The following is a 25,579-nucleotide window of genomic DNA, read 5'->3' as shown; positions in this document are numbered from 1 at the left end:
GTAAGGATGGAAGCCATGGTACAGTAGAGAGAAAAAGAGGGAATGAAGTTTGCTATTTTTTTTGTAAGGGTAGTAAGTGAAAAGTTTGGTGTAAAAAGTACTGCAATGAGTAAAATTTGTACTGCGAAAATAAATTACGTTGGTTTTTGATGGGTAATTTAATGTTTAAACAATGTGTAGGTGTACTATTTGTGGTTTTAAGTGAAAATTAAGATAAATGTCAATTTCGCCCTATGTACACCATTATTAAGCTAGTTCATTATCGGGTCATCCATCAGGTTGAGTCAATAACGGGCTACGGGCCGGGTGAAAAACAAAAAACTAAGGCTGCTTTCGATCATCGGGTTAGCCTCATGTCGGGTCGGGTAAGTTTCGGTTCACCTAATTTTCGAGTTCTATCAAACCGGATTTCGGACGAGTCGAGTCAGTTTTTGCCAACTCTAGCTAGTAGCTGCTCCCTTATTTGGTCAATTTTGTAGCTATTTGCCGTCCCTCACAAGTTGATCAAGAATACCATGAGCACTTAGATCAACTAGAAAGAGGTTGTTCTAACTTAATTAGAGATTTCGTGTTCGAGTCCTGGAGACGCAGCAGTGTTAAAACTCATGAGTGAAGAGTTTTACTACCCTAACGGTTCTATCCGGCTCAAATCCGGATGGTTTACACACAACAACAACAACAAAAATACTCCCTCCAATTCTATATTTTCTTCCCATTGTTTGTGGGCACGGATATTAAGGAGGGGGATAAAATAAGAGTAAAAGAGTGGGTGAGTTTGGTGATATGAGAGAGTGATAAATAATTAGGAGTTAAATAAAAAATTGTGGAGCCAAAACATTAAGAAAAGTAATAAAATATGAGTAAAAAAGATGGGTGGGTTTGGTGATATGAGAGAAGGATTAATAAAATAAGAATTAAAATTTCCAAAATAAAAAAGCGGAAGAAAAACTGAATAATCCGTTTTAGAAAATCAGTCTGTCTTGCTTGTGACGGTCACAAGCATGTGACCTCTCACAACCCCTCCCACTTGCTCTTTTCACTTGCCCTTCCACTTGCAAGCTTGTCTCACGTCACAAGTTTGTGACGGATTTAGTCCGTCACAAATGAGAATTTGTGTTAGAAAATAAGGAATGAAATATAGAATAGGAGGTAATATCAAGTCCAAAAAGTCAGTCAACTTTCTATCATTCCATTTACTTTTCAATCTTCAGTTAAAAACAAAGTCAACGTTCCTTAAACTTTCCAAGTTTTCTTTGTTCAACAGCGCGCTTAACGCACTAAAGCTAACACACAATCCCATATAATGTGCAATATATGGTAACTAAATAATTGCATGAGACGACTCAGGCAATCCTCATTTGCTTCAAAATTTTAAGTTAACTCATTCGCAGTTGGATGGAATTGCATCTATAGAACGGCAGGCCTTAATTAATTTGTCTGATGGCTTTTTCATTCCGAACCAAACAATGTTTTGTTATAGGGAAACTCAAAGATGGAAGAGAAGTAGCAGTGAAGCGTCTGTACGAGAGAAGCTTCAAAAGAGTAGAACAGTTCATGAATGAAGTTCAGATACTTACCTGTCTGAGACACCACAACCTTGTATCTCTCTACGGATGCACGTCTTGCCATAGTCGGGAACTCCTCCTTGTGTACGAGTATGTCTCCAATGGCACAGTCGCTGATCACTTGTATGGTCAGAAGAAAAACTCCGGCCCACTATCATGGGAAACCCGTTTAAAAATTGCTGTAGAAACTGCTATGGCCTTGTCGTACCTCCATGCCTCAGATATCATTCACCGTGATGTCAAAACAAATAACATCCTCTTAGATAAAAACTTTATAGTCAAGGTGCCTGATTTCGGGTTATCCAGACTCTTCCCAAATGACGTAACCAATGTCTCAACAGCCCCACAAGGAACTCCAGGGTACTTGGATCCCGAGTACCACCAATGCTATCAGCTGACAGATAAGAGCGATGTCTACAGTTTCGGGGTGGTTTTAGTCGAGCTCATCTCCTCACTTCGTGCAGTAGACATGGACAGACACAACTACGAGATCAACTTTGTCAAATTACCCAATGAACAGGATACAAAAGTGTGCATTTGCCGATCTGGTGGATCCACAACTAGGGTATGAGTCCGACTTTAAGGTCGGAGAATGACAACTTCAGAGGCGAGCTAGCATTCCAAAGGTTACTGCAGCATTACAAAGACTTCAGACCGTCAATGGATGAGGTTTTGGAAGTTTTGACGAGGATTCAAAATTTTGATTACGAAGCATTGCAAATTGAAGAGATGGAAAAGAAAGATTTAGTACAAATCACAAACTTGTTGTCACCTTCAGTAACAGAGGATTGTGAGGTTAAATTGTTGAGTAATCATCAATTAAGCCGACAATCGCCAACTTCAGTGATGAATATAGTGAGTAGCTCTACCATATCGGAGAACACCAGTAGTTAAGGCTGCTTAATTTTTAGGATAAGCAGAGTTAATACATTAATACTCAAGGTGGTCAAAGTGTGTATCGACGGAGATCGGCCATATCGTACAATGTAATATACAGAGTATCAGTTTTGAGCATAAATGAGATACCGTTTTCTTGAAGGATTCTTGATCAAAGTTGTGCCTGCAGACCCAGTAAAAGTAAATGAGATACCGTTTCTCACGAGACCTACTGAAAGAGAAATTACTCGTATATAGTAGTTCTGACAATTGATTGTGAATTACAAGACAGAACATCAAATAAAAAAAGCAAGGTTAGGAATAATATTTTAGTTCTTTACTTATCTTCGGCATTGTGTTTAGAATAAAAAAATTCCTAACTTTGGCTTTCTTATTGAATGCTTTGTCGTATTATTCACAACCAATTCCCAAAACTACTATATATAGTTTGAATTCCAACATAAAATCGATTATAATACGCATACATATTTCATAAGAATTAACAAAAAAATCACACTTATTTCTTAACAGTGTATTCATCTAATAACAATGTCAAATTTTAATCTATTTTCAACCCTTCAGTGTTGTGGAAAATCTCTCATATCACTACTTGCTGAGGCCAAATCCAAAGACAACACACCCGAAACGCCTATTTATAACAGAGTCGATTCTGCCATTACCGGTTTAATCAAGGAGTTGGAGCAAAACAAAGATGAGGGGTTTACTACAGAAGAGTGTTTTCGCAAAGTTGTAGAGAAAATTGAAACGACTCTTGAAGAGCTGACGAAATATGACGCGCAAAATGCATCCAATTATAAAGATCTCGCAACCAGGCTTGGTAAGTTCGTATCCACTTTTAGTCAGACTCTCCCTACTTCAACTGCCACCCATACCACCACCACCAACAACAACAACAATAACAATACTAGTGTTAATAATAATAACAACTATAATGACAATGATGTCCAACATGCCAATACTAACCTTGAAAATTCATTGTCGAGTTTAACCGATCATCAAAAAGTATTGTTAGAATTATTTGCTGTACTCCCACAAGGGACAGAAGTAAAAGAGAATGACTTGCGCCTTTGTTGGTATTCGATAACTGAAATAAATGTCGATTCAGAAACAACAGTAAAGTTAGATTTTGAAGAACACTTAGATAAATTGGTGGAAACGAAAATAATTGAACGAGTAGTGACCGGTGTAGGAAGTGTTAAAAAAAACAGTAAAAGGGAAGGTGTTAAATACACCATGCCCAATATAATTTGGTCCATTTGTCAAAGATATTGTGACCCTTATGAAAAGTTTAAGATTACCGATAATGGTATAGTCGCAAACACGGATGCTTCTAATCTCACCACCAAGAGGCTCAACTCGTTGTTGTCAAAAATAATAGACTCCTGCGTTAGAATGTTTCAACTGGGTAGCTGGAATAATGATCCAACAAAGTACATTGTCGTCGAAGATGTGGAAGCCCTGGCTAAGGCTTTTAACAAGATATCTTCGATCAGGTTTTTAAGCCTTCAAGGGGTATCGGGGTTAGTAGAGCCGCCTTCTTTAGCTACCATGGCGGAAAGCCTCAAGGTCTTGAACCTTAAAGGTTGCCATAACTTAGAATCTCTTCCACCGCAGTTTAACAAAATGCTTAAGTGGGAACTTGGATATCTTGACATATCCGAGTGTTACCTACTTGATCACCTTCCGGATGCACTTTGAGTGGTCAGTATTAAGCTTAGAGTGCTTAAGGGATTCGTACTTCCCAAAGAGCAGACGCCTGACCAACCCTTCATTTCTAACCCATCACAATTTCAACATCTTTGGAAACTAACATTACGAACAAAGCGCTTGAATTTTCCTACAAAATTCGATCTTGCAATTCTTTGTGAGTTAGGAAGTCTTACCCACTTGAAAATAACATGGGTCGGGCGTGTTCTGTGATGATAATCAAGATGTTCAATTTGAGGATGATTCCAAATTTCCCCCAAACTTACAAAATTTGAGATGGAGGATGCGTCTGACAAAGACACGTCGACAAAGATTCTAAATCTAATTGCTCGACCAAAGGAGGCTACGGCAAATGTACGATGCTGACACAAAGCCGCCCGTGTCACTCAATAAATTGTACATCAAAGGGGGTAATCTTTCAAAGCTTGACCAGATTGTCGATTTGTAAGATATTACGCCTTCAATATTTACCTAATATGCAAAGACAGTTGCTATGATATGATGCGTACATTTCCGACATTGCATCGGTTGGAGATGAGTAAAGATGTAATGTACTCCATGTTGCGCCAGTCCTTCCAGAAAGCTACTGGAACTACTGATGATAATTCAGGTTGGGAACCGTCCTTTACTCGTCATGCTGCTCCATCTTCTACTTCCTAGATTGATTCACATGCTGGATGCTTCAACCTGCACACATATGGGTGCGCGCGTTTATTGGAAATATTTGTAATTATATATACTGTAATTGTTAATCTTGTGTAAAACCTTTCAATTGTTGCATACAATATACTAAGTATAATTATTCGCGTGTAACATTTACTCTGTAATAGATTGTTGTAAATTGGAAACGATTTATCTCGATCTGCTAAAGCACTGTTATTCTTATCTTTTGCAAAGAAAAGAAAAAGAAAAAGGTGATGTTTGGAACCAGACCCGCCATCTTCATTCTTGTTGACCTCTAATATCCAAGCATTCCTTGAGGGTGTGTTTGGATTGAGGGATTTGGAGGGAAAAGAAAGGGAGGAAAAGTAGGGGATTTAAATCCCTTGTTTGGATAGCAACTAAAGGTGGAAGGAAATGGAGCGGGAAAGATTTGGAGGGATCCATTTTCTCTCCTCCAAGACAAATCAAAATCTCTCCATAATATGCAAGATTTGGATGGAACTTGTATCCTCAGACCCACACCACAATTCCCCTCCCCTTCCCCTCCCTTTCCCTCCACTTTTACTATCCACACACACCCTGAGTGTCATAACTACTTCTTACATGTTTAGCCTATAATGCTTCACTCTGTTTTTCCATAATATTGGGGACATAAAGAATGGAAATTGATGTTGAAAGTCCTCATTGATTAGGCTATTGCAAATTCAACAATAATACCAAAATCTTCAGTTGCTAACTTGGAACATAGGATTTGAAATTATTAAGCCTTTTAAATTTTTGCAAGTATACATTAACTCATTAAGGTGGCTTGAGACATCGGCCGGACTCAAAACTCTAAGGTCTTGTTTGGATGGGGGTTTGGAGGGGAGGAGAGGGGAAGGGAAGGGAGGGATACAAAATCCCTTATTTGGATTAAAAAAGGGGTAGAAGGGAAATGGAGGGGGAGGGGAAGGAAGGGATCCATATTCCCTCCTCCAAACCAAACTAAAATCCTTCCAATATAAGAAAGATTTGGAGGGAAATTACAACCAAACACTCACTACAAGAAACAGGGCATTTAACGACCGGGAACATCCGACCGTAGATAAGCTCGGTCGGTAAAATCAGTTAACGACCGAAAATGGTTGGTAATTAACATTTGGTCGGTAATTTTACCAACCAACACAAAATCGGTAATTTGGTGGGTTACAGCCTATGTTAGTTCGACTTTTCACTTTTAAACTCTTGCATTCAACACGGCACTCAAGGATATGAAAACCTTATATAGTTATATGTCAATGGAAAATGATATTGCGACACCGGGTGTTACTCAAATTGAGCGACACCCGGGATATTATTGTAATTTACTTATGTATTTTGTTTTCCCTCCTTCAAAATTTAAATTTTAAACTAATTAGTTTTAAAGGGTAGTTTAGGAACTTAACACCAATTAATTAATGGATTAACAAAATGATAATAACAAATTAGAAAAAGAAAAGATTTTGAAAGATTTGGTGCGATTTGGTTTAACAATTCGTAGCCTTTGACCAAGAGTCACCATGTACCATGTTCAAGTTCATCTCTTCATCTTTAATGATAATAACAACATAGCTTGAACACTCATGTTAAACAACCAATGAATATTATGGAGTACTAAATAACTAATTTGTTCTTCTATATGTAAATCAAACCTAAACAAATTCAATGAACAAATTATATTTCATCTTTCATTCAATACAATTAAACATACATACGTCAACCACTATGAATACAGACGCATTATATATTTGGAGAAAATTTCCATAGGGTAAATTGTTGTTTGACAAGTGATTTCTCTCTTTTTTTTTTTTTTTTTGTTAAATTGATGAATGTATATGATTTGATGAAGATAAACAAGTGTTATGATTTGTATTGCTAGTTTGCTACCATATATATATTTGATTAGTATCTCTTATATATTTGATTTTATTAATACAATACATTGTGAATTACGATTTTATCCTTACGATATTGGCGCAAAAACAAAAACTACTTTCAAATTTTTTATTTTTTTCTATTTTTTTCGGTAACACCCGATGTCGCCATAGCACTCCCCTCAATGTCAATATGTCCCCTAAGTCTCAGTAACATAGACTAGAACATGGCCCATTGCCCCCATTGGGTATCGTCAGTTTCCACGACACCCTATTTTTTTTAGGCTATGCTATTTCCTACTCGCACTAGTTAAATCCAACACAAAATTTCCGACTTTACCCCTCTCATTTCATGCACACGAAAAAAATTAAACCTAACTCAAACCCCCGCCCCGACCACCCCCTTCCCCACCCCAGCTAACCGTGGTCAGGCGCGAATGACTGGCGACGAGCCGACGACCACCATAGCCGTGAAGTCGATAATGAACCGAACAACGCATCAAGCTAAAATTCGCAAACGCTTAAAAACACATAAGAAATCAAAATACAATAATTAAAATCAGAAAACCTAATTTGGTGCACAAAACAATCGAAGAAAATAGAGCAAAAGTGAATAAATAGGAGAACAGAGAAGAAACCTTGAGAAAAAAGCGTTGGATTTACGGCAGTGGACTAGTGGAGAGTGTTAGTGTTACAGCAGTTAGTCGGAGACTCGGAGGCCATTGACGAGCTAAAACGAAGAAATGGGGAATCACGATGGTTGCCGATACGGAGCGATATGAAAGTCAATTTTGATTGTTTACTTTCCTTATATGGAACTCCAATAATCAAATAAAACTGCCCCTTATTTAGTGATTATGATACTGAAGTTGTGATACTAAAAGTTGTGGGCTATACTTAGAGGTGGTCACCGGGGCGGTTTTGGATCGGATCAAAACAAGTTGGGTCATATAGGGTTTGAGTTGGGTAGGGTTGATGACAGGTTTGGGTCGGTTACAGTTTCTGTCGAGTTATCTTTGGGTCGGGTCATCAGCTAAGTGGCAAGTTAGGTCGGGTCTGTATTGGGTACACATTTTATTCATCGCAGTACACATTTTATTCATCGCGTACACAGTTGACAATTATACCCCTAATATTTTTCATCCCATTTTCCCTCCCTAACTTCTCTCTAATATATTCTCTCTAATTTCACAACATTTTCCCCTAATTCCGTATCACCTTATTTCCCTCTCATGTCGTCGTTGTTGAGGGATGGTGGTTGCCTGTAGGAAGAGACTTTGCTGGCCATCAAGTCCGCCGGAGTGGGGATGGTTGGTGGGTCGGAGCCGGTGCGTACAGTGTACTACGTGAAACCACTGTGTACTATGTGAAAGTTGAAACCATTGTGTATAGTACGTACAATACATTGAAAAATTAAGAAAACAAAAAGCCAAACTACATGTCAATGGCGACATCCTACTACACGGCTACACCAATATCCCACCATCCAATAACAATTAATAGCAATTAGTTTGAGCATAAGCCCTAATTAAAAATTTACAAAATTATAAAGGAGTCAATTAGATTAATTGTAATAGATTAGTGGACTAATAAATATACGTTCTATAATTGAATAATTAATCATAATTGAATAATTGAAGGAGGTTGAACTGTTGAACGAAGGTAAGGATGGAAGCCATGGTACAGTAGAGAGAAAAAGAGGGAATGAAGTTTGCTATTTTTTTTGTAAGGGTAGTAAGTGAAAAGTTTGGTGTAAAAAGTACTGCAATGAGTAAAATTTGTACTGCGAAAATAAATTACGTTGGTTTTTGATGGGTAATTTAATGTTTAAACAATGTGTAGGTGTACTATTTGTGGTTTTAAGTGAAAATTAAGATAAATGTCAATTTCGCCCTATGTACACCATTATTAAGCTAGTTCATTATCGGGTCATCCATCAGGTTGAGTCAATAACGGGCTACGGGCCGGGTGAAAAACAAAAAACTAAGGCTGCTTTCGATCATCGGGTTAGCCTCATGTCGGGTCGGGTAAGTTTCGGTTCACCTAATTTTCGAGTTCTATCAAACCGGATTTCGGACGAGTCGAGTCAGTTTTTGCCAACTCTAGCTAGTAGCTGCTCCCTTATTTGGTCAATTTTGTAGCTACTAGTCGTTGCTCCGCGCCCTACCGGGCGCGGAACCCCAATTTGATTAATCGTTTAGAAAACATCTGTAGAATGCATCAAAATAGAAAAGGAAATTGTCAATCACATTGGTATTAACGATTGTAGAACATAGTAGTGTTACTATACATGTATGACAAGCATGTAAAAGAACATAGTAGTGTTACTATACTTTTATGACAAGCATGTAAAAGAAAGACGCTCAAATAGTAAAAGACAGAAAACCAGGTTGAGAATTAAAAGTGGCTAACCAAGAAACGGAATACACAGCTTTGTGAAATAGGTAGAGCATTGTTTAGGCTAGTAAATAATAAAACCCTGCATACATTTGATAATTATGCAAATCCCATAACTTGATTTCCGAAATAGGGCATAAAATATAAAATATTGTACAAAAAGGAGAGGAAATGAGGCAACAACTATTGCTATTAAATTTTTAATATAAGATCTATATGAATACATCCACTACACTCCCTATGTTTCATTATCTATTTCTATTAGGAAAAAATGTGTACATAATTAAGCATTCTGCCCAACAAGTCAACAACTCACAAATGACTAAATAAGTAAAGAGATTAGCCGGAGCATCAAAACTGTCTTTGGCCGCGCTCTCTTCCAGTGGGATAAGAGTGTCAAGCCATCGTTGCCTTTTTTGCTGCAAAATCAACATTGTATTAGGCCCTAACTAAGCTAAGAATTTGGCGTTCAGGGGTTCATCAACATACTTATTTCGTTAAAGAGCATATAGAAATTATGTGCAGACTTGGTGCATGTTACCGGCAAATGCAACCCATTTTGGCAGAGTACTCACCTTCCTTAGCAAAAACATAAGTGACAAAGCCAGACATTTTATATCCATTATGCACATACTAACAAACCATAGTTACTCTCTAACTGCAATTACACTAAATTCACAACTGAACGTCAACTTCAACGCACTATCATCTGGACTATATTGGTCTCTCGCCATCTAATCCCACCTTCCCTCCCACTGGTCATTTCCCTGGTCATTTCCCAGTAGGGGTGTTCACCGGTCCAAAATCGGACCGGACCGGATGAACCCGCGGACCGGATAACCACATATCCCAAGTCCGCGGACCGGACCGGTTAGAAGGGGACCCGGACCGGACCGGACCGGAACCCTTTAGGTCCGGTTTTTTCCGGGTTTGGACCGGACCGGTACTATTTATAAGGCAAATTTAGTTTTATTTTTTTATGTGGACCGGACCGGAGACCGGTCACCAAATTTTTTGGGACCCGGAGACCGGACCGGTATGTATCCGGTCTGGACCGGACCGGCCGGTCCGGGTCGGTCCGGTTTGCCGGTCCGGTTTGCCGGTCTGGACCACTTTTTGTTCACCCCTATTTCCCAGTGATGTGATAAGTATACAATCAGTTTAGTTAGTCTCATATGAGTAAGAATCAATGAAAGCACACATGCTATCCCACCTTTTCTCCCACTCCCCCACTCTCCATCTCCCTCCCTTTCAAACAGAGCCAAAAAGAACCAAAAGTCCCATTCCCTCCCTCTCCCCTTTTTCCTCTACCTCTTTCTCAAAATGAGCAAAACCAAGAACAACCTCCTCCCTCCCTGTCTTTCCCCCTCCCTTGTGATTGTCTGACGATATGATAAGTATGCATCTAGAATTCTATAACCAAGAATCAATATTACGTTACATGCGAAAGTAATGTGAACAAAACCAAAACCAAAACCAAAATCTCTGCCTCCCTACAACCTTCACTACCATGCTCTTCATTTCCCTCCCTCCATCTCAATTTGTACAAAAACAAACACAGTGTATCTACCTCCTTTCACCCCTCTCCCATTCTCACTCCCTCTTCCCCATTCTCGTATGAGCCACAAAACTGCTAATTACGTTAATATGATCTAAGAAAGAGCCCAATCCAGTTATGTCAAAATGGGTGGAGTATATCCACGTTAACAATCCCATCAAAAACGGAGGCGCCCAACAGGACATGGCACGTGGGACATGGCAACTCGGAGCTATAAATAAAGGAAATAATCAGTGTATCCTACTACCTTTTTCTAGAATAGGTTCATCCTCATCGCCCAAACTCCATCAACTTCAACCAGACTTAGCCGCCTAACAAGCAACAATGCATCAAACTTCTTAAACACGTCTCCTTTATCACTCACTAAAATCAATATGGCTATACGACCACCATGAATACAATGTTTTACTCTCTAGTTGTGATAAGGCAACCACTATCCGAACCAATCACACTACCTCGAGAACCTTGTTGTTTGATCATACTAACTAAATTGGCAAAACTAATACAATTATGTAAAGAGAATGGTGATTTGTCCCAGTTAATGTATACGCCTACAAAACTAAAAAACATCATCATCATCAGAGCCTTAAACCCAAAATGATTTGGGGTCGCGTGATGCCCTGACATGAATCATCTTTTAGAGCCATCAAAATGCGAGGATATAGAAAAAGAAGAGTGAAAGCTAAAAAAGTCAAGTTAAACTTATAGGTTGAAAATCAAAGCTCAGATTTCTTTTATAAAAGCAGGAATTGAAAATTACGATGGAAAATTAAAACGGTCTTCTGGAAATCGAAATAAAAAACAATGTTAAGGAATACAAGTACACCAAATATTATTGTATAAGATTTTTTTTTTTGTAAAACGGGTAATAAATTCGAAAAGAAGAAATAATTTTTAAAAAAATTAAAATCAAAACACTAAAATTATCAAATAAGAGCATATACTAAAAATCCACACTTATCATTTGCCTCCATTGTGCCTTCTCCATCACCATATCCTCCTCAAGCGTCAATAATACTAAGATAACAGACGAAGCAAGTTGCTGCAAGCAAGCACGGGGCAATCATAATTACAGGACATACCTTTGGAGACCCAAATGTTGTTGCAGCTTGACAGAAACAGGAGTTAGCAAACCATACCTGAGGTGCACTGACCACGGGTGCCAAAAAACAGAGCATATTGAGATAATAATTGGCCCACATATAAAGTAGGTAATGACCTGAAATAACAGAAGTGGAAGTATCGTCATAACGTTGTAAAAACAGCAGGGCACTACAGGCTCGACGGCATATGAACGGAGGTACCTGGTATTGGAGGCTTTAACCTGAGTCAAGGCAGAACCACACAACGCACCCCGAATATCCAAGTAACACCCTTCATCATCTGCAACAATGGCAGAAACATGAAAACCTAGTACAAAGTACTACCCAAAAAATACCCATATAATAAGCGTATTCTAGTAAATAGAGCTGAGGCCACATCCCAAGACGACAACCCTCAGCAGCTGCCACACCGTCAGCGACAACGCTAAAAAAATAGCAGCAGTTAAAAAAGGAAATGTAATTATAAAGTACGGCACAAAGCACCCATATAATAAGCCTGTTCCTGAAAATAAAGCCATGGCACATCCCGGAAGCCGCCAGGCCTCAGTAGCATGTCGCACCGCCAGCAACAACGAACAAAAACATCAGCCTGTCAAATAATAAAACTAATGGATCATTAACATAGCTAAGTAAACTGAAGGGAATTTAAATGTCTAAATGGTGTAGTACTGTAGGTGTACATAAATCGAAAGTAATTAAACGAATAAGATCTTCAACATGGTTGACAACAATAATGAAGATATATGAGTAAGAACTCAGAATGCGAAGGTGAAAACACGAATCAAGAGATAACGGAAAACAAAGATGAAAATAATAAACCATGAAAAGAAGAAAGATGTCAATGGAAATAACAAACCGAAACAAAACCCGCGAAATTAATCAGTAGTAACTAAACCAATGAACAGGTAACACTCAAATAAAAACCGTAAAACTGAATAGAACCACTTTAAATTTAACAAAACCAAGTTGATCAGACCTCGGAAATCCAAAATCGATGGACGCGGCTGATTTGATTGAAATTCGGCGGGGCATATTGAAAGACGAAAGCTGAAGAAATAATTGATAGAGAAAATAAACAAAAATGAAGAAAGGAGAAGGAGAAGGGAGACTGATGTATAGAAATAACGAAGAGAAGACTGAGAAGGCGGAATGTGTTAGAATGCACTGCATAATTCTCGCCCGGAGGGCCCTCAAGAACGACACCACGCGCCCCGTGACCGCGCTTATACACAGGATAATGCCAGGGAAAGAGAAGAAAAACGAATTTAAAACTTAAAGACATTATCAGCACCCACCAAATAAACCAGTTGAGACCAGGCCAAAGAAATTAGAACTTTTGGTTGGCTTTGCCGATTCTATCAGCAACCTCAAAGCGTTGCTAAGACCAGATCATCGCTCCCCTCCAGATGCACCGAAACTGTAATGTCTAGCATCCCTAAATTCAAACCGGGAGATCAGTTAAGATCAAAATAACAATCAGCAATAAGGGAAAACATATATAAACAAATTTAGACAATCAACCAAAGTGACTTTCAGGGGCACTACAAGCAAGTAAATGTTCGGCTTGAAGGTACCACAAGTAAACATACGTAAACAAATTAACACAATCAACGAAAAGAACAAAAAACCTATGAGTGCGATATGAAGGTACCACAGGTAAGTAAACATAAGTTAAAAAGGAAGTCAAAACTCGCGAATGAACACAGAGATCAGATTGGACAATCACCAGCAGCCCGAAAGTACCACAAGCAAGTAAATGCTCAGCTTGAAGATATCCGCACCTATATATGCTTTATCAAAACCCTAAATAAGCAAACTAAAACATATGAACACCCTAAGCTTGAAGATACCCGCACCTATATATGCTTTATCAAAACCCTAAATAAGCAAGCTAAAACATATGAACCAATAAAGGCTAAACCAATAACAACCAATAAAAGCACATGCTTAAAGGCTAAACCCAACACCATCACCAATTTCTAATAGTGTGAATTAACACTAAAATCACGAAAATTGATCATCGGATAGACACCTTAGTGCCGAAACGGTACCCCCAGATATTTTAGATGCTAAAAAATGCAACAACTAAATTTCGGCCCCAAGGCCTTCACCAATGGCATAGGAATAAGGGTGCAAATAACAGATTGAGAGTTCTACAAGTAAGCTAACATGCAGAAGAAGGGAAATTCTAAAAGGACCTCTACAACTACGCGTGAATTTAAAACTTCTTCCAATCAAAGCAGCAGAAAAAAGGCAGAGGAGCCCGTGCACCAAAATCCTAAAATAAGCAAACCCAAACATATGAAAACCCAAACTACGTTTCCAAAATAGTAGATGACACCAAAAAGAAAGGTGGAAAATCACGACACGAGAACGGAGATCAAATAGTTCAATCACCTATCAGTCCGTAAGTGCCACAAGCAAGCCAAGTTTACTATCAGAAGGTTCCTGAACATGCATGAAGCCAAGTTGTACAAGCTCATTAACCTGAAAGGGAACTAAAAAAGTTAAAATAACCAAAGAGAAGATGAACGATAGCCATTGAATCATAACCTTGGGGATGAAACACTGTTGGAAATCACAGATTCAGAATTCCAGCGCCAGGGGCTTCAGGAATAGCACACGAATAAGCTCGTAAGTCGTAAGCGCCACAAGCAAGCCAAGTTTACTACCACAAGGTTTATAGACATGCATGAAGTCGGGTCGTACAGAGCTCATTAACCTGAAAGGGAATAAAAGACATGAAAAATAACCAAGGAGTAGATGAACAATAGCCATTGAATCATAATCTCGGGGGAGAAAACAATGCTGGAAACTGCAGAATCAGAAACCCAGCCCAATAACCCACCTTTAACAAATCAGTTGAAAGCGGACTGTTGAGGCGAGCCCGAGATCCGGACAATAACAGCCATTGAATCATAACCTCGGGCGTGCTGGAAACTGCAGAAACAGAAATCTAGCCCCATGGCCTTCAAGAATGGCACACGAATAAGGTTTCCCATAGAAAAACTCCGAAAGAAAGCAACGTAAACCAAAAACCCACCTCGACCAAACCAGTTGAAAGCAGACCAGTGAGACAAAGCCTAAGATCCAGCAATACCAAGCAACCTCAAAACACAAAGAACCAAAATAAGTTACAATAAACAGTGCACGAGTATAAGACAGTAATTAACCACAGAACGAACACGTGGATCAAATTGTACAATCACCCACAAGCAAGTAAATGGCAGTTTGAAGAGACCACAAACTACCTTTACTCAAAACCAGTACCTATGCTTGACCAATACCCTAAATAAGGAAACCCCCAAAACATGAAAAAACTAATTAAGCATATGAATTTGAAATGAAACTCAAACACCTTTTTAAAGGCCAATCAAACCATCAACAATCAGACATCAACAGGAGCGACGAACCATAGACGACAGCCAGCACTTCGGATTGCTTCGCACTAAACCCCCTACAATTTCACAGAGAACCACATAAATAAGAACAATACAATATAAACTATCGGAAAGAAAATTAAGAAAACTTGATTTATGTCTCATAATCGACCTACAAAATTGATTTTTCATGGTTATATGTAAATATACTTATTATGTTTGAATATGTCCAACTAATCCAATTATATCTTTTCTTATAGGAGGCTTGATGACGATCCCAATAAGCAAAGCTTACTATCGACGAAATTTCTGCCTCGACAGGTTAGAATTCATCGATTTTCATAGGTTGTTTAATATTACTCCCTCTGTTTCAGTCAAAAAATATCGCAGTACCATATCTGCACTTCCTCTTTAAAAAAATATAGTTGAGCTTAACTATTGATCAAAACGGTGGGAGTAAATAACCTTGAAATCGTAGGCTTTATACAATTTATATTAATTCAATTATAATAAAAAGAGAATTTGTGGCAACTGCAGGAGATAGTTAATGTAGAAGTAAAAGAAAAAAAGAGAAGGATGGATGGATATAGAACTAAATGATTATCCAGGGGCTTCAGCTAATCCAAGTCATGATCCCCAAGAGTCCAGGAAACACTGGTTAAATTCAATGAGTCTCCCTTGTGACGGGTTACTTTTCGTCATAAATGAAGATGGAGCAAATGTTTCCATTTTAACAACAAATATGACCATAGCTGTTATAGCTTAGAAAATAGGCGTGGTTACATTTCGTCAAACATGGATTACATTTACTCCGTATCCATTTTAAGAAGGCATAAAAGAAGCAATCCAAAGTGCTGGCTGTCGTCTATGGTTCATATTGTATTGTTCTTATTGTATTGTTCTTATTTATGTGGAGTACATGGATTACATTTACTCCGTATCCATTTTATACACATTAGTTCTAGCAACAGATCCATGAAAATTTAGAAGGCATAAAAGAAGCTAGAACTAATGTGAGAAAATGCAATACCCTACTCCACACAACGCACCCAACAAAACAGAATAGTGAAGAAGAGCCAAACCTACGAAATAGTAAACACCCTTGAGTTTCGACATAAGACAGACGGCAGCCAGCAACTCCGATTGATCCGCAACAAAACCCTAAAATTGCAGCACCTCCGATTCCGATTCGATTGATCTGCAACAAAACCCTACAACATCAGCAACTCCAATTGATCCGCAACAAAACCTTATAGCTAGTCTGATTAGGAAACCAAAACAATCGAAATCCCCAATTTAATTGTAAATTTAAGTGATATGGGAAATTAGATTGATTCAAGTGATGAATTTGAGATGAGTTTCGATTATTTGAAGCAATTTGTGAAGGTTTATTAAAGGAGAAAATGAATCTGGGAAGGATTAAGAGAGTAGTATTTTATGAGAGAAGCAAATGAGTGTTGAAGGAGGACGAAAAGAGTGTTGCAGAAGTATGAGAGTGATGGAGGGCAGAGATTCATAGGCGCAAATCAACGGTTGAGGGAGAACTTGGGTGGTACTATTCATAGCTACAGTACCACCAAGTTCCCTCTTTTTAAAGGGTAGGGATTTGCCGTCCCTCACAAGTTGATCAAGAATACCATGAACACTTAGATCAACTAGAAAGAGGTTGTTCTAACTTAATTAGAGATTTCGTGTTCGAGCCCTGGAGACGCAGCAGTGTTAAAACTCACGAGTGAAGAGTTTTACTACCCTAACGGTCCTATCCGGCTCAAATCCGGATGGTTTACACACAACAACAACAAAAAAATACTCCCTCTAATTCTATATTTTCTTCCCATTGTTTGTGGGCACGGATATTAAGGAGGGGAATAAAATAAGAGTAAAAGAGTTGGTGAGTTTGGTGATATGAGAGAGTGATAAATAATTATGAGTTAAATAAAAAATTGTGGAGCCAAAACATTAAGAAAAGTAATAAAATATGAGTAAAAAAGATGGGTGGGTTTGGTGATATGAGAGAAGGATTAATAAAATAAGAATTAAAATTTCCAAAATAAAAAAGCGGAAGAAAACCTGAATAATCCGTTTTAGAAAATCAGTCCGTCTTGCTTGTGACGGTCACAAGTGACCTCTCACAACCCCTCCCACTTGCCCTTTTCACTTGTCCTTCCACTTGCAAGCTTGTCTCACGTCACAAGTTTGTGACGGATTTAGTCCGTCACAAATGAGAATTTGTGTTAGAAAATAAGGAAGGAAATATAGAATAGTGTTATGAAATATTATTATGTAATATTATATGGATGTCCATATGTTAGGATATTCTAGAGATATTATATTATGGAAACTCTACCCTATTGTATGTGTATATATATATAAACCCCCTCATAATGCAATAATAGATGGTTTTTCCTCTCTTTTCTTCTCCCTACCTTTTCTCTACTATTCTCTCTTGTCTTTATTTCACAACACGTTATCAGCACGAACCCTAACCGACTGGGCAAATAAAATTAACGACGATTACTTATTATTTAGATCTGATAATATGGAGGTTTATAGGTGATCTTATTATTGTATTCTATTAATTAAGATTTGATAATCGGGAGGTTCATATCAGATCTACTTTATTATTCAATTGAATAAGGTATGTTTTTATCACAATTATCTATGAGGTTATGTAGAATGGTATAAATAATTTAGTATCGTACGTATTTGGAAATTAGAGAAAGAAAGTAAAATTTCCAACTGTTTGTGTATATTTGGTATAGGTATAAATAAATTGTTTGTACTAATTTTTGATATTGTATTGTATAATTAATGTCGCATATGCAAACAACAAAAAAAAAACAAATTGGACCTACATGTATAGTATGCATGATGATACATCTTTAGGTATATATATTGTCTCAGTAAGGAGATCCTTTATAAACTTATTATAATTATAATTATGATATGGCAGCAACATGTCATTAGTGTGATTTGCGTATTACAATGTGTTTGATATATCAGTTCGTTTGTGCATCTGCTAGTCTGCTACATGTCATTATATTCACTTATGCAGAAAAATTGCTTACATATATGGCTCTATGCATGCGTTAACTGTGTAGGGACTAGGGTGAAATCATTGTTTGATTATTAAATCATGGTTGTGAATTGTGATCATTATTGGGTTTGGTGCATATTTTTAATGCATTAGACAACTGATTGGTTTTAGACGAAGTATCACGTAGTGATTTACGCATTATTGTATATATTGTGTAACTTATTAAATTAGTCTTGTATAGTCTACATATTATTATTAGACACAAAGTTTTATATATTCGGTCATCTATTTTTGAAACGGGACATATCATATAATTTTGGACATGTAGATCCAAAATATGTATGTTATAAAGATGAGAGATATGTCCATATTATAAATTTGGCCTGAAGTTCAAAGATTTAAAGGTGTGTAATAATTTAACACCGTCTCATCATATATTCATATTGTATAAGTGTAAGTGGCCAGAAGTCCACGTCTATGAGAATATGAATCGCTGTTGAGTTTAAAGCGGTCTTTATGAAAGGCAAATTTATTATTTGCGACTTGATTCTTGTTCACCTGAAGTTGAACAGTATAATGAGATATGATATTTGATCCATTCTTTGAAGTTGAATGTGACATCTCATAAAGACTCTGTTTGTAACACATATCAAGAATATAGCGTTATAATAAGCCTAACATTGCGGCCTTAATTGAGCTTAATAATATGGCATTTGATGAGCCAAGTAAAGAAGCCTTAATTGAGCTTAATGATATGGCCTTATTGAGCCAAATTTGTTCATTGAAAGAAATGAAAATATAGTGAATATTTCATGAAAGGTCATATGAAAATACACAAAGAGTAATGTATTCCTTATTGGAATATTGGTGAGTCTTGCCAACATATACGAGACACATGTTGTGTCATATGTCACATTATTTATCTGACCAGATTGATTGTGAAAGATTGTCCTGGATTGTGGGCAACTAAAAAGGTTGACATGAAATTATTCAAATGTGACATTAAGGCCATCCGGGTTCTTATTATACCCGTTTTGATAAACCTGAAGTTTATCCTACGGAAAACATAAGTGCTGAAAACTCTCTCGTGTAAATTTATTAAAGGCAAGACATTACACGAAGACTGAGTATATTTAATATTGGAGATCACAGTTTGATTATTATATGGAATCGTTAGTCTCCGAAAAGGGCATTGTAATTCAGCACATTTAAAATCCAACTGCATTATATGTTACTCCCCAAAAGATTTTGTTAATGTATAAAAATGCCCATATAAATTCTCATCGGCGATATGAGAAATTAAGATCTAAGGTGGTTATGGTTTTTACCACCTTAGGGGGAGAATGATAAGGAAAAGTTGGTAAAAACAAACAAGTATATTATCCCCAGCTGGACCTGAAGTTCAGTGGTTTGTTTTCAATATGAAATACATCAAGTAGAGGTTCATGAAATTAGAAACGATGGCAATCATTTGCTTATGAAGATGTATTATGATACCACTTTTATCACCTTATCAAAATGTGATATGTTACATTAAAATCTATGACTTAATTATAGACAGTTTAGCCCTATATGTGGTATAGCGAGCTATACATTAGTCATAGAAAATATATGTAATGAAAAATTAGATTCTTGCCAAATTGAACAATAAAGCACACGTGAAATATAGTGTGAGAGTCATATCGGTTCAATATTTCTAGTAATTTGAAAATGGCAAGTTTGGGCAGTTGGTACTCCTATAGAGTAAAAGAATTTGGATGTCCTGCAAGTGACATAAATATCTGAATGATAATAGATGGCCTATATAGAAAAGGAATGGTACCAAATATATTCAGATATCATTGATCAGTACTGACAATATCATGAGATATTGAAATTATATCGATATGTTTAAGGAACCGATATGCATTTGCGCGCGAAAATTAATGGACTAGGAAATGAGGATCTTATAAGTAAGTCCAATTTTAATTGTCGACATATAATCTATGATTATAAATGAGCTCATGGACTAGATGTCCAGTTATTGACTTGAAGTCAATTTAAATTATGAATATTGGAAAAGAAAACTGTACAATTTGCATTTTGAGTCATCATCATGTGCATATAGAGAGTAAGTTTATCATTGCATATTAGTTTTAATATTTAATTTATTATTATTGCATCTTTGTTAGCATATGTCATTTAGAACTTAGTTTCATATCATATGCATGTACATGTTTCATAATATAATTTTGAATGGATAATGTTGGAAGGGAGAAATATATCATGATCTACTCCTTTGAGGAAAACTCCTTTTAGGAGCCTCTTATAAATGATCATCAATTATTAATGGTTGATCAATTGAGTTTTTGAAAACTCTTGATGAAATATATAAACCTCTACAATACGATTGAAAGATATCGTGATTAGTTCTAAAATGGAACCTCAAAACTCCTATAGAGTTTATTTGAAATTGTTATTGTCTCAACCTGAAGTTTGAGCATATGAGAATAATGATGTAAATGAGCTTCATGCTAAACATGTGAAATTAGTTTGTGGTCCAGAAGTACCATAACGATTGGAAAATATTGTAGTCAAAATCTACAATGAGAATGTCAATTCATACATATGTGGTTTAGCAAAGAAAATAGCTCAAAGAAATTGGATGATGTATTCAATAATTATCGGATTGATTCTCCTTAATACAAGGAATTAAGGAATGATGGCTACACTCTTTTTCCCTTCGACTAGGTTTTTTTTGTCCCACTGGGTTTTTCCTAGCAAGGTTTTTAACGAGGTAGCACAATAAGCGCATTGATACGCTATGATTATTAAGATGAGTTACTCTTAACATATAATTTGAAATGATGATCCAAGAGTCATCACAAATGACTACATCCAAACAATAAGTCTTGCTTGTGACGGGTTATCCGTCACAAGTAAGAGACGGGGCGAATAGTAGCGTTTTGTGTGGAAACGGGTTGAGAGTTGATGGTGAGTGATGCGCAGTTGTTCATTGGGAATGACAACAATTATGAAAAAAATTATTAAATAATTCTCCCTTCCCAATACTAATTACTGTCCACATATTTTGAAAATCAACCCTAAACCTCATTATTTTTCCATTTACCGTCACAATTATTCCCTTTCATCTTCTCTCTTCATCTTCTCTCTTCCTGTTGTCACAACAAAAACGCCTAACCTATCCACAATTCAACCAAAGGTCAAAACATTATCATAATAATGTCAAATTCTCCTCAAACTCTCCTGCTTTTCTCACTAGTTCATCTTCTCTCTCTCTCAAATTCTCCTTCTTCATACAAATCATCCAAAATAAAAAAAATATAAACATAAATATTCTTATTTTTATACAAATCAACCAAGATGGTGGGGAATAAAATAATAGCAAAAAGGCAACTACCTAAGAAGAATACTAGAAGGACAAATGCGAACGGTGATGTCGGAGGAGGTATTCTCATTTTCATAGATTTTTTTCATTTTCTTTTGTTATGGTAATCGTTTTTTGTTTAATAATGGACACATGCAAGTGATCCATGTGGGTATATAATGGACACATGCTAGTAATCCATGATGGTTTCATTTTATTTGTTTGTTTGTTTTTGTTTTGTTGGATTAAAATTGGTTTATTTATGTGGGAGTAGGTATTTTCATTTTCATTGATTTTTTAGATCTTCCACTAGAGCCACAGACATTGAGAATGATTTTTGTTGAAGGTACAATTTTTTTGGTTCATCCCTTTTGGATTTGGTGTTTTATTGCTATGAATGTTAACAGATTTTATCAATTTTCGAACATATTTTAAAATGGTGACATTTCATCAATAGTATGGTAATATATGTCCATCTCATATGTGAGCAAAATGGTAACTTGGTAATATGTGTATAAAATGATAACATAGCATGATACAAATGGTGACATATCTGCAACATAGTACGAAAATATCATATAATATAATGGTGAAATGTGAGAGTGTGTATATAATGTTACCATTGTAGTTAGAATTTGTTACTGTTTTACAATATGAATTACAATAGGTAACCATATTAGTCAAAGTGTAACCATATAAGGCGATTAATGTAATGATTTTAGATATGTTTTGATTAGATTTGATTAAAATAGTATATTTATTGTTTTGATTTTTTCGATTTTATTGTTTATTGTTTTGATTTTTGTTTTATTCATTGTATATTTAATGGTTTATTCTTTGGATTTTGGATGGTTTTTTGACACAAAATGGTTTATGACCATTTGATTGTTTATTTTTTTGCAACTGATAGTGTTTTTTTTTTTTTTTTAATGTAGTTTTTTGGTTATTGGTTTAATAATTGTATATTTATTCTTGTATAATTGAAATGGTCACAAGTTTTGTCAAAATAGGCACAACTTATGTATTAGGCATATGTGTTATTTGTAACCAGTTTAGGATTCAAAGTTGTTCACAGATTAGTCGGTAATGTTTATGACTTAAGTAAATATGTGAGCATCTGATTTAACATATGATATTTCGTATAGATCCGGGTCCGAAATTGGATGACAACAAGAAGGAATCTTTCGGTGGTTGCCCATATGCATAGAAGCCTGACATGGGAGTTAGAAGGTCATCAAGAGGGTTATGTTGAGCCTCTGTCAAGTGAGATGACAAGTGTTGCGGGTTAACTAATTGGGCTTATTGGAAAATTACTTTTGGACAATTGTTCTCAATATTTGACATTATGTATCAATTTATGGAATGGTGACATTTTGTTGAAGAATGTCAACTAATTGGGCATTCGTAATAGTATTCGAATTTGTATGAATGATGACGTATTGAAAACTAATTCTATATGGTAACATATTTTTCAAGAATGACAACATGACTTATAAATTTTAATGTTATAAGAAATGGAAAGAATGTCAGTTGTCTTCGGAATGTCACAAGAAATGGAAAGAATGATCTATAAAGTTCAACATGACTGATTTGCTTACATAAAATGGAAACATGTCAATTGTTTACATATTGATCTATTATGTTACGTATTTTGAAATTAACATATATTAAGCAAAAATGAAGACATTAGAATTAGATATGAAAACATGTTAACCAAATTGTATATGGTATCATATTGTGCAAGAATGAAGATATTATTTAATCTTATATAATGCAACCTGTAATTCCCCTTTGTATAATAGAAAACTGCAATGCGAGTTGGCATGTTTATCCATTATGTTACCATTTAAGATATGCTAACAAATTGTACAATAATGGTTGTTTACATTTATAAATATGGTAACATATTATTCAAAAATGTGAACATAGTGGACATTTATATTGGTAATTACAAATATAGTGTTACCACGTTGAAAAAAATTTACATATTCATTTCTTAGCAGAAATGTTGTGCACATTTTTATCAATAATGTTTACGTGTTTGAAAAGATTTTACATGTTTGAAAAAAGTTCACATTTTTATTAATAATGTTACCAAATTGTAAATGCTAACATATTATTCAAGAATGACAACATTTCCATTGTTCACATATTCAATTCATTTATTATGTTAGCAAACCATATGTTCATGATATAAAAAAACATGTCTATCTTAATAAATCATATGTTACCAAACAAAGAACTGTAACATTCTGAATATAGATGTGAACATAAATCGAAAACAGCTGTGAATGTTATTACACACTAGTATAAACTGTAAACATAATTCACATAACTGTAAACATAACATGTTCACCTAACTAAATGCATTATACTAACTTAAATTGTTCCACAAGCTCTACTTACACCTTACATATCCCACAAAGGTGGTTACATAATATTGAACGTCGCAAAATGTTTAAATCGAAATATGGTTCTACATACGGTGATGCTATTAATTAGCTTCCAAAATCCAACTATGATATTTTTGAATCCCACATGGAACATGCTTTCCTAATACTAAAGACTACGGCCGGAGTGTTATTTATACATCTTCCATATGAGTTTTCACTTCTTCGTAGTTGATCCAATAATAGACCCTGAGTAGTTTGTACCTGTGGAGGTTAACATGACGACAAAAGAATAAAAAAAGTAGACATTCAAAAAACAGTTACCAACATATTAAGTATAATTAAATTCAAAATAGGAATATATAAATAAAAATAATAAGAAACACAATAAAAAATCACATGAGATGAACTAGCCAACAACTGCAATGAAGGCATGTTGACAGGGCAACAAAAAGTTTAAAACTACGTACATATTGATTCATCATAAAACACTGACTAAACAATATCTGTCACGGTTGTCAGAGTAACAAAAGAATGAATATACACACATTATCATGATATATGTTTACATATTAATCGGTTACAATAAACATCTTCTAAACTTCCAATATGTCACTATTTTTGCTTTACATACAACCATTTCATTTTAACATAGTAAATAAATAACTTCCCATTTTTCTGCTTTCATTCCAAATAATGATTTGGAATAATCTGTACCTACATAAGTTTACAGGGTGACATTGGGCCAAAAAGTGAAGACATTGATGAGATAATCAACAACATGTGCATTTACATAATCATTCCATACTCTAGTTGCAGGGTCACATTACAAGGAAAATTAGACACATTTATTAGATATACAAAATCTGCCTTCAAATAATCTGACCCACTCTAATTCACAGGGTGACATTAACAGTAAAAGTAGAGACATTAATCTGATATACATACGACAACATGTGCCTTTAAATAATCTGTAACTGAAATAGTTGACAGGGTAACATTAACACAAAAAATATAGACATTCGTTATATTCAAACATATATACTACAAAAATCAAGTTAATAATAATCAAACTTTGTACTCCATGAGATGACAACAAAATATTCGCTCATTACCAACATCAATAACTAAAATCTTATTATTTTTTACAAAGTATTTTAATATATAAACAAGTGAACTCGATAGGGTGACATTGTCTTCATTCTGTTCTTTAATCAAAATTTCATAACAACTAAAAATGGGAACAATCTTTGAATAGGATAAAAAAAATCGATACAAAGTTTAACAAAAAATAACAAAAATAGGAAAGAAAAATGAACCAAAAATTGTAACAATCAAAGTAATATTGCTAACAATTACCAAAAAAGTTTTAACAGTACCCATAAAATATGAATTTACCGAAATTATAAAGGGAAAATGAACTAAAATTCGTAATATCAAACTAAAAATGTAAAAAATATCATTAACAATCACCAACAAAGATTCAAAAATAACAATGAAAAGTGAATTAATGAAATTAAAGATGATTTATATTAGATTAAAAAATGAAAAATAGATCATAAACAAAAAAAAAACGAATAACAAGAGCTTCTTCATGGATAAATTACGGTATAAAATTTGACA

The 25,579-nt window shown here is 35.6% G+C and overlaps 1 long non-coding RNA gene across 1 annotated transcript; it reads left to right on the top strand.

The window, feature by feature from the left end:
• The first annotated feature begins 21,085 nt into the window (after nucleotides 1-21,085).
• LOC141598956 (uncharacterized) lies at nucleotides 21,086-22,956 on the top strand. The gene is made up of 2 exons (XR_012523683.1): nucleotides 21,086-21,647; nucleotides 22,712-22,956. It is a non-coding gene; the product is annotated as an uncharacterized LOC141598956 (long non-coding RNA).
• The last annotated feature ends 2,623 nt before the right edge of the window (nucleotides 22,957-25,579 follow it).

The sequence above is a fragment of the Silene latifolia genome, chromosome 9 (genome assembly GCF_048544455.1).
Source record: "Silene latifolia isolate original U9 population chromosome 9, ASM4854445v1, whole genome shotgun sequence".
In the NCBI taxonomy this organism is placed as follows: domain Eukaryota; kingdom Viridiplantae; phylum Streptophyta; class Magnoliopsida; order Caryophyllales; family Caryophyllaceae; genus Silene; species Silene latifolia.
The sequence above is the reverse complement of the archived record's forward strand: the minus strand, read 5'-3'. Positions and strand labels throughout refer to the sequence as shown.